This window comes from Dromiciops gliroides, chromosome 2 (genome assembly GCF_019393635.1).
Source record: "Dromiciops gliroides isolate mDroGli1 chromosome 2, mDroGli1.pri, whole genome shotgun sequence".
Classification (NCBI taxonomy): Eukaryota; Metazoa; Chordata; class Mammalia; order Microbiotheria; family Microbiotheriidae; genus Dromiciops; species Dromiciops gliroides.
In genome coordinates this window covers 459,991,790-460,003,145 of record NC_057862.1, presented here as the reverse complement: position 1 = coordinate 460,003,145, position 11,356 = coordinate 459,991,790, and positions in this window count along the sequence as shown.

Here is an 11,356-nt window from a genome sequence, read left to right as displayed (position 1 = left end):
GGGAACATTCATACAACCTTTGCTTAAAGACTTCCAGGGAGGAAGAATCCATTGTTTCCCAAGACAAGCCATTCCACTTTTGCAAAACTCTAATTGTTGGACAGCTAGGTGGCATAATGGATAGATCACTGGACGTGGAATTAGAAAGATTCCTCTTCCTGAGTTCAAATCTAACTCCACTTACTAGCTGTGTGACCCTGGGCAAGTCACTTAACCTTGTTTACCTCAGTTTCACCATTTGTAAAATGAGCGGGAGAAGGAAATGGCAAGAGTTTTCTTTGCCAAGAAAACTCCAAATTCAGTAGTGAAGAGTTGGACATAACTGAAAAACAGCAAAAAATAATTGTTAGGAAATCTTCCCTTGACAGTGCCGAAATCACCCCACACTCTTCTAAAACATCCCTATTACCATTGAGGATACCACCATCCTCCCAGTCATTGAGGCTTAAAATCTCAACATCATCCTCAATTCCTCACTTTCCCTCATTCCATATAGCTAGTCACTTACCAAATCTTACCATTTATGTGTCCACAACCTCTCTCCTATCCATCCCTTTCTTTCTACTCACACAACAAACTTCCTCGTTTGGGTCACCATTACCTCTCCCCTGCAATCATAGTCTATTAATTGGTTCTCCTGCCTCAGTTTTCTTCCCTCTCTAAACCATCATCTACCTAGCTACAAAATGGTGCCCTAAAACACAGGTCTGACCACGTCACTCCCCTACTCAATAAATTCCAGCGGTGCCCTTTCACCTCACAAATCAAATATAAACTCATCTGTTTGCCATTTGAAATTCTTCATAACCTGGCTCCAGAGCCTACCTCTCCAGCCTGACAGCAAATTACTCCCTCCAAGAGGTGGGAATAACTGAAGAAGGAAAAGCAAAATTAGTTGTTTGCATTTTGTCTCTCCTGTTAGACTTCTTGAGAGGGGTGTTTGTCTTTCACCTTTCTTTAGATCTCCAGCCGCTTAGCACAATGCTTGGTACATAGTAGATCCTTAATAAATGGATAATCAGTTGAATGAAATTCCATTCAATAATGAATTGAATGGGGCAGCTAGGTGGTGCAGTGGATCAAGTACCAGCCCTGGATTCAGGAGGACCTGAATTCAAATCTGACCTCGGACACTTGACACTTACTAGTTGTATGACCTTGAGCAAGTCGCTTAACACTCATTGCCCCACCCCCAAAAAAATTAATTGAATAAAAAGAAATTGAATGGTCAGTCTGGTGAAGCCTAAGGACTCCTCAGATTATTGTTTTTGGAAGCATGAAATAAAATATAAAAGATTACAAAGGAAACCAATTATAATGAAATACAGTTATCAGGATACCAAAAAAACAAATTCACAGACCCCAGGTTAAGAACCCCTGGGCTATGCCATGCTGCTTCCTAGAAAATACATACATGCACCCTTCCCTCAAGGAACTCACAGCTTCATGGAGGATATAAGATACATGTAAAGAACAAGGAGGAAGTGCATTCCAGGCTATCCCTAACCTCTCAGACAAATAAAGCAGTAGAGTAGGGTGTGTCCTTAGATATCATCTAAGAAACCCCTCATCCTAAAACAGAGAAAACTGAGGACCAGAAAGCAGACTTGACTTCCCTTAAGCCTGTGCAAAGACACAGTGCTTGGAGCCAGGGGAATAGATAAGGTGACCTTGGCCATACCTTCTGATCTGAGCATTTCCTTAAGCCTTTGGATCCTGCAGGGTGGGTCTCTCTCAGATGGCTTTTCCTGTGTCCTAGGAGCAGGCTCCTTGGAATGCTCCTGGCTCCAATTTCCCAGATGCATTAAACAAAACATCAGCCCAGGCCCTTCCTTACTGCCAGGTTAATCAAGGAAAGCAGATGACCACCTCCTGGGAGAAGCAGTTGCCCTGTGAGGAACACAGCTTTGAGTTGGCTTTTCTATTTTCAACAAAGCATCCTGCCTAATTTTTCAAGACTTTAGGCTCATGAATGCCTTCTTCCCATACATGGTCCTAGACACTTAGAACAGAAGAGTTTTCTACTTTCCAGAGAGAAAGAATCACAGTGCAGTGGGAATAGCAATGGTTTGGAGTTTGAAGGCCTGGTTCACATCCCAACTTTTCTATTTGTTATCTTTGCCCCTAGGGGGAAATGTCAGCTCTTCTGTTTTGCTTTTAAATTCCTACATAACCTGGTCCCAATCTGTCTTTTCAACCTTACTGGACATTATTCCTTTTCCCACACTCTGATCCAGCCAAACTCACCCTCTCTCTGATCTTCTTTCCCCGCCCCCCCCTTTTTTTTGGTGGGGCAGTGAGGGTTAAGTGACTTGCCCAGGGTCACACAGCTAGTAAGTGTCAAGTGTCTGAGATCGGATTTGAACTCAGGTCCTTCTGAATCCAGGGCAAGTGCTCTATCCACTGTGCCACCTAGCTGCCCCCCCCCCCAATCTTCACACATGACAATCCATCTCCCATCTCCGTGCCTTTGGAGTTGCTGTGCCTCACACCTAGAATGCATTCTCTCCTTACCTGTAATTATAGCTTGAATTTATATAGCAGTTCAAGGTTTGCCATGCATTTCACAGACATTTTCTCATTTTATCCTCACAACGATTCTCATTCCTGGGTGATAGTTGATATTATTATCCCTATTTTACAGATGAGGAAACTAAGGCAGGAAGTGGTTAAGTGACTTGCCCAGGATTACACAATTTAAAGTCAAGTTTGAACTTACGTCTTTCTTACTCCAGGTCCAGGTTTTAACCACTGTCCCATCTAGCTCTGCTTCAGTGTCTTTCCCTTTAAGATGCAGCTCAAGTAGCATTTTTTCCATTAAGCTTTTCTGAATCCCCCCAACTGCTAGTGTCCTTCCCAAATTGCCTAGTCTTACTCTCACTTTGTATGTATGTTTCTTTCTTTCTTTTCTTTCTTTCTTTCTTTCTTTCTTTCTTTCTTTCTTTCTTTCTTTCTTTCTTTCTGTCTGTCTGTCTGTCTGTCTGTCTATCTATCTATCTATCTATCTATCTAACTAACTAGTGCAATGGATAAAGCACTGAAAGTGAAATCAGGAAGATTCATCTTCTTGAATTCAAATCTGATCTCAGATGTGTACCACCTGTGTGACCCTAGGCAAGTCACTTAACCCTGTTTGCCACAGCTTCCTCATCTGTAAAATGAGCTGGAGAAGGAAATGCCTACTACTACTCCAGTATCCTTGGCCCAAAACACCCCAAATGGGGTCACTAAAGAGTTGGACAACTGAAATGACTGAACAACAACAAACATCTATCTACATATATGTATGTATTTATTTCTTCGTACTAATTTTATATATACATACACACACATATATATACATATATATTTATATAAATCTTTAGATATAGACACATGGTAGACCCTGAGCAGCCCTATGATGGGAGCTTTGGTGCTCTGGGATGGAAAGAGTGATGTTGGCCCTTAGGCATTTCTGTTCCAGGACAGGCTGTTGGCTGCCCTGCCAGGGAGGGAGGGTTATGAGAGAGGTGACCGTGCTTGATAGTATGTACTGGAGAGAGAGGTCACTGTGCATCCTTTGCCTCTCCCTGAGCTGCTGGTAACTTTCCCTCTGGAAATTTTCCAAGAAAAATCAGAGTCACAGAAAGAACATTAAACAGTACTGGTTCAGGGCAGAAATGAACCTTAGGATCATTTAATCTAGACTTCCTTCCTCCACCACCCCTCCTTCCTACTCCGTTTTATATATAAGGAAACTGAGGGCTAGAGAGATAAAATGATTTGCCTATTTGTCACTTTGAGGTAGTGTAGTATAAAGAACAGGGTTCTCAGCTGGGAGTCAGAAAATTCTTCTGGGTTTTTAATCCTGCCTCTCATATGTAATAGCTGTATGATACTGGAAAAAGTCACTTAGCTTCTCTTTCCCTCAGTTTCATCATCTGTGAAACGGGGGTAACAATAAGTCACAGTCCATTTACCAGGATCAAATGAGATCAAATGTAAGCAAAGCACTATAGAAGCCTTAAAGTACTCTATAAATGGTAGAGGCAGGAATCTGACTCGGGTTTTCTAATTATAAATACAGTGCTCTTTCCACCACAGATGAAGAAAATAAGTGGTATAGTGCACCAAGCACTGACCTGAAAAGAGACCTTGGTCTCCCTAACGTAGGAGGCTGTATGACCTTAGGCAAGTGGCTTCCATTCTCTGGACTTCAGCTAGCTTCTTCATCTGCAAAATAAGAGGATTGGATTGGACATCCTCTGAGCCCTAAGATTCTGTTTTCTAAACTTGATTTCAGATCTTACATCCAGCTTCAGGTTTGAGAGAGCCCTTGTCTCTCTCAAAACTTATTCTTCGGGGGCAGCTAGGTGGCACAATGGATAAAGTCCAGGCCCTGGATTCAGAGGACCTGAGCTCAAATCTGGCCTCAGACACTTGACACTTACTAGCTCTGTGACCTTGGGCAAGTCACTTAACCCTCATTGCCCTGGTGGGGAGGGAGTAACCTTATTCTGTGACTTTAGAAAGGGAATAAGCATTTATAAGGACCCCTTCTATGTGCCTGTCATTTTTACAAATATTATCTCATTTGATCCTTGTAAAAACCATGGGAGGTAGGTGCTATTATTATCCCCATTTTCCAGCTGAGGAAACTGCAGCAAAAAGAGATAAAGTGACTTTCCCAGAACCTGAGGCTGGATGTGAACTCAGGTCTTTCTAATTCCAAGCCCCGTGCTCTATCCACTGTGCCAGCAGTTGCCAACCTCATGGGCAGCTGACCTTGGACAAGTCACTTCCCCTTTTTTATCTTCAATTTTCTCCTCTCCTCTCTCTTATGAAGGGGTTGTTAGATGATATCCAAGGTCCCATCCAGTCCTGTTTCACCTATCTTATTTGAGCAGTCAAGTGACTTCTGCAAAGTTATGGAGGGTGATGGAATGGACCAGTAATAGAGATGGGACTAGAAGAACCCAAGTCTCTTGGCTTCCAGTCAAGATCTCTTCCTGCTGTACCACATTGGTGGCTGACAGGCATATATAATGATGTGGAATGGAATTTGGGGTCAAATTGATCAAGAGTTGTCCCAAAAGAATTACAAGATTCAGTTTCCCAAGTGTTATTGCAATAATGTGGGTAACCACAGGGAGAGAACCAGAATAGTGGAAAGGTATCTCTCAAATAAGGAAAAGAAAGACAGTTATATTTATAGTATGGATAAATTGATGATCAGTCTCATTATAATAATCTTTACCTTTGGGAGTTACAGGGGAGGGCCTATCCTAATTTGGAGTTCCTGGGGTCCTAAGCCAACCCCTGAGGCAGGTACCTTTTTCTGTGGAGGTGTGTTTGGGGAGTTTATATGTCATAAGGTGAATCTGGGGACAAATTTGGCCTTTTCTGTGCATGTCTCTTTCTGTTCCCATGACTAGTTTCAAAATATCTCCATTTTTCATTAGAATTTCTATACCCTTGTCATTTCCTTTATTGTCTTCAGGTCTCCATGGCCTAGGTCCCTCTGTTCCCATTATGGGTACTGATTTATGTGGGTACGAGAACCTAGCATAAGTTATCCATTAACTGGGGTCTGACTCCCTTTTAGAGCTAATATCTGAATTAGAGCTTGGGTCTTAGGTTTTTCTGTTAACCCTTTTTTCACCTCCTACATCATATAGGATCCTTAAATCAAGGTTGACAGGGAAGTCACCTATTTCTAGCACAGGGATGTGTGTGCCTGGCAAGCAAGTTAGAAATACTTCTATCAGGGGCAGCTAGGTGGCACAGTGCATAGAGTATTGACCCTGGAGTCAAGAGAACTTGAATTCAAATCTAGCCTCAGATACACTAGCTGTATGACCCTAAGCAAGTCACTTAACTCACATTGCCTCAAAAAAAAAAGGAAACAAATAAACAAACAAGGAGAGAGGGAGGGAAAGGAAAGAAGGGAGGAAGGGAGGAAGGGAGAGAGTGAGAGAGGGAAGGAGGGTGAAAGAAAGAAAGAAAGAAAGAAAGAAAGAAAGAAAGAAAGAAAGAAAGAAAGAAAGAAAGAAAGGAAGGAAGGAAGGAAGGAAGGAAGGAAGGAAGGAAGGAAGGAAGGAAGGAAGGAAGGAAGGAAGAAAGAAAGAAAGAAAGAAAGAAAGAAAGAAAGAAAGAAAGAAAGAAAGAAAGAAAGAAAGAAAGAAAGAAAGAAAGAAAGAAAGAAAGAAAGAAAGAAAGAAAGAAAGAAAAAGAAACAAACAAAAAAGAAATACTTACATCAACAAATTAGGCCCCCTCTTCCTTGGACTCTGTCTAATCTCTTCCTTCCAGATTACCAGTATCTTTGATTTTTAATCCACTCTGCTATTCACTTTCATTTTATGGGAGAGTTCATCCCATTCACATTCACAGTTAAGATTATTAACTGTTTATTTCCCTTCATCCTCTTTTCCCCTTGGTTTGTACTCTTTTTTCCCTTCTTTCATCCTATTCCTCTTGAAGAGTGTTTTGCTTCTGACCACTGCCTCCCTCAATCTGCCCTCCCTTTTATCAGCTGCCCTTCCTTTCTTGCCTCTTTCCCCCACTTCTGCCCTCCCTTCTATCAATATCACCCTTTCCCCCTTCCCCTTTTGTTTCCTTAAAGAGTAAGCTAAGTTCCTTTATACAAATGGAAGTGTATTTTATTCCCTCCCAGAACCAAATCTGATAAGAGTAAGGTTGAAACAATGTTCACACCTCCCTTCTTTCCCTCTGTTGTAATGGGTTCTTTTTGTGCCTCTTCATATGATGTAATTAACCCCATTCCACCTCCCCTTTCCCCTCCTCCCCCTAGTCTTCTTTTATTCTCCCCCTTAAGTTTCTTTATATCATCACATCAAAGTCAATTTAATAACAATACGTTAACAGAGATACAGATCCCAAGAGTTAAAAGTATTATCCTCCCTCATAAGCAGTTTAACCTCATTGAACAACCTTCCTCCCCCCCTTTACTTCTTTATATTTCTCTTGAGTATTGTATTTGGAGATCAAATTTTCTGTTCGGTTCTGGTCTTTTTCTCAGGAAGCCTTGGAAGTCCCCTAGTTCATTGAATGTCCATCTTTTCCCCTGAAAGAGAATGATTAGTTTTGCTGGGTCATTGATTATGGGTTGTAATCCAAGCTCCTTTGCCTTCCTGAATATCATATTTCAAGCCCTGCGATCCTTTAATGTTGAAGCTGCCAGGTCCTGTGCAATACTGACTGTGTTTCCATGATATTTAAATGGTTTCTTTCTAGCTGCTTGGAGTATTTTCTCCTTCACCTTATAATTCTGGAGTTTGGCTACAATATTCCTTGAAGTTTTCCTTTTGGTGTCTCTTTCAGGAGGTGATCAGTGGATTCTTTCAATGATGATTTTATCCTCTGATCCTATAATTTCAGGGCAGTTCTCCTTGATAATTTTCTGGAATATGGTGTCTAGACTCTTTTCTTGATCATGGCTTTCAGGTAGTCCAATAATTCTCAGATTCTCTCTCCTGGATCTATTTTCCAGGTCAGTTGTTTTTCCAATGAAGTATTTCACATTTTCTTCTCTTTTTTTTGTCTTTTGATTCTGTTTGACAGATTCTTGGTGTTGCATGGAGTTATTAGCTTCCATCTGCCCAATTTTAATTTTTAAGGCATTATTTTCCTCAGTAAGCTTTTGCACCTCTTTTTTTTTTCCATTTGGCTAATTTTTTCTCCCATTTGGCCATTTTTTTCTCTCATTTGGCCAATTGTATTTTTTTTTAAGTGAGGCAATTGGGGTTAAGTGACTTGCCCAGGGTCACACAGCTAGTAAGTGTTAAGTGTCTGAGGCTGGATTTGAACTCAGGTACTCCTGAGTCCAGGGCCGGTACTCTATCCATTGCGCCGCCTAGCTGCCCCCAATTGTATTTTTTAAGGACTTATTTTCCTCAGTCAATTTTTGTGCTTTTTGCAGTACAACTCTCATTTCTCTCATTTCTTTTTCCATTTTTCTTCTACCTCTCTCATTTGGTTTTTAAAAGCCTTTTTGAGCTCTTCAAAGAAGGTTTTTTGGTCTTGAGACAAGATCATCTTCCTGATGTGGGATGGAATTTAGGATCAAATTGATCGTGAGTCATCCCAAAAGAATTACAAGACTCAGTGACTCAGTTTCCCAAGTTTTATCACAATACTGTGAGTGATCACAGGGAGAGAACCAGAATAGTGGAAAGGTATCTCTCAAATAAGGAAAAGAAAGACAGTTATATTTATAGTATGGATAAATTGATGATCAGTCTCATTATAATAATATCCACCTTTGGGAGGTACAGGGGAGGGCCTATCCTAATTTGGAGTTCCTGGGGTCCTAAGCCAACCCCTGAGGCAGGTACCTTTTTCTGTGGAGGTGTGTTTTGGGGGTTTACATGTCATAAGGTGAATCTGGGGACCAATTTGGCCTTTTCTGCGCATGTCTCTTTCTGGTTCCCATGACTTGTTTCAAAACATAATAATTTTTCTTTAGAATTTCTATACCCTTGTCATTTTATCATTGTTATAGTCTTCAGGTCTCCATGGCCTAAGTCCCTCTGTTCCCATTATGGGTACTGATTTATGTGGGTACAAAACCCCAGCATCTTACTTGTAAGTTATCCATTAACTGGGGTCTGACTCCCTTTTAGAGCTAATATCTGAATTAGAGCTTGGGTCTTAGGTTTTTCTATTAACCCCTTTTTGCCTCCTACATCATTCCCATGTGAGTCTTCACTTGTAAGCATTTTGACAAACTCATCTGAGTTTGAGTTTTGGTCTTCTCTTTCACCATAGAAGCTGTCAATGATAAGAGTCCTTTTTTGTTTCTTGCTCATGTTGTAGCCTATTTTTAAACATATAAAGTTGAAGTCTGCTCCTGGGGCACAGGATTCACTGTTGCAAGCTTCTTACTGCTCTCAGCTGCCCCACTCTCAGCTGTGTCAAGTTGCAGCAGTGTTGAGCTGCCCACTGAGCCGAGCTGTGCTCAGCTGAGCTGCCAGCTGACCTGAGCTGTGCTGAACCGAGCAGTGCTGTACCGCCTTCCTCTTTCACCCAAGTGAGACAGACCTTTCCTGAAGTCTTCTAAATTATCTCAACTAGGAGGATTTTATCTCTCTCTTTTTTTTTTTTTTTTTGGTGAGGCAATTGGGGTTGAGTGTCTCTGTCTTTTTGTAGGTTCTGTAGTTCCAGAATCTGTTTAGAAGCTTGATTTAATGTTGTTTTTGAGGGAAACATGGGAAAGCTCAGGCAACTTCCTGGCTTCTCTCCACCATCTTCGCCAGTATCTTTGGGAAGCAGTGTTGTATAGTGGTTATAGTACTGGCCTGGATTCAGGAAGACTTGAATACTGCTTCTGACTCTGTGTGACTGTGATTAAGTCATTTGCAACCTCTTTGAGCCTCAGTTTCCTCATTGGTAAAATGAGGAAGTTAAATTTCATTTCCCATCAGCTACTCTGCTTAATTTTAGGATCTTGCTTCAGCCAGGATAAGCTTATCATCTGAAATCTCATACTCAAAGAGACTCATTCATCCCATGCTGCTTCAGCACCCTCGGTTCCCTCTCTCCTCTGGTTAGAGAGCTGGAGGATAGAACAATAAACTGTTCCCAAAGCCTCCTTTTAGCCTTCATTTCCCAGCAACTGCTTTCCTTGGTTTGGACTCCAGGAATATCCTGCCTTGAGCAGGGTGTCCCCCTGCAACCTTCCCTACCTTTTTCAGCTTTCTTTTGTGTATTGTCTTTCCCCATCAGATTGTAAGCTCCTTGAGGACAGGGGCTGTCTTTCTTATTTGCACCCACAACACGGTCCCAGCACGGTGCCTAGCATACAGCAGGCACTTAATTAGTGTTTATTGACTAGATGGCCTCTAAATTGATGACCCCAAAATTCTCCTCCTAAGCCTCTGCTTACATCTGTCATTAAGACACCAGATGATTCTCATTTCACCAAGAGAAGCCTCTAGAAGTCTTTTCTGCACCCCTGTTTTGTAATGATCTTTCTTCACAGAACTTGTACAGTACTTTACTCACACATCTCTAATGAATTTGTAATTCCCCACCCAGCCACATTCCAAACTTTCTGGACTTCAAAATCATGCCTCCCCTACTGTTGACTCATCCTAGAATTTTCCTCAGTGTGGATAAAAACACACACACAGACACACACAAATACATAGATGCATACATACATACATTTATTTATATATACATATATACATACATATATATATTTACTTGTTGTTATTCAGTCATTTTTCAGTCATGTACAACTCTTTATGACCCTCTTTGGCGTTTTCTTGGCAAAGATACTAGAATAGTTTGTCATTTCCTTCTCCAACTCATTTTACAGATGAGGAAACTGAGACAGAGTTGTGACTTGCCCAGGGTCACACAACTAGTAAATGTTCAAGGCCTGACTCCAGGCCTGGTCTTCTATCTACTGTGCCACCTAGCTACTGTATCATAGGATTTAAAGTAACCTCAGAGATCATCTAGGTCCCTCATTTTAGAGATGAGGAAACTGAGGACTAGAGAGGCTAAGTGACTTCTCAAGGTCAATGAAGCCTAGGGAGAGGGGTTTAGAGAAAAAAAAAAACTCTTCTCCATCCCATCTTGTCTCTATAATTCTCTGAAATGAAAGCAGATGTAATCTATCTTCCAGAAGACATGGGACGTGATGTCTGGTTCCTATTTCCTCATCATAGAGACATTTCTCATTCCTACCAGAAGCAAAAGAATAAATCCCTGTCTTGTAATAAATGTCAGTGATGCAAGAGACCAGCTCCTATTCCAACAGGAAGACTCTTGGTTCCCTGAAAAGAGGAAATAGCCTTGCTTCATGTGGTCCCAGAGAGCCAAGGGTTGGGGATGGGGGTGGAGAAGCTATAGGGAGGGAAATCTTGGTTGGGTTCTCTATAAGTGTAGCCTTAGTCAGCGTCATATGGGGTGTTATGGGAGGATTAGTACCTCTGGTGGGAGGGCTGCACTTGTCACCCAATTCTTACCTGTAACTCCAAGAAGCTGTAGGATGTACAGCAGCCACAGCCCAGTAGTCCCAGCAGACGAACCCAACCAGGGTGAGAGTAACCCACAGGCATCAAACCCATTAGTGAGTTGGGGCATCTATCCCAAGCATGTGAAGATTTCCCCCAGTAGAATTTGTTCCAATGGCCATGAAGGTGGCTGAAGCAGGTGCTTTGGAGCACTTAGAGCTCCACATCGAAAATGCCATGGGCATCCAGTGCATTCTGGGCCATCGCCAGTTGTCCTGACTTTGGTCCTGCCACTGGACTTGGATGACTCTGGAAGAGAGAGTGAGGCTGACAACTTTGTGCAGCTCTGCCTCACTGACATCCAATTCAAGATGGGATAAAGACATCAC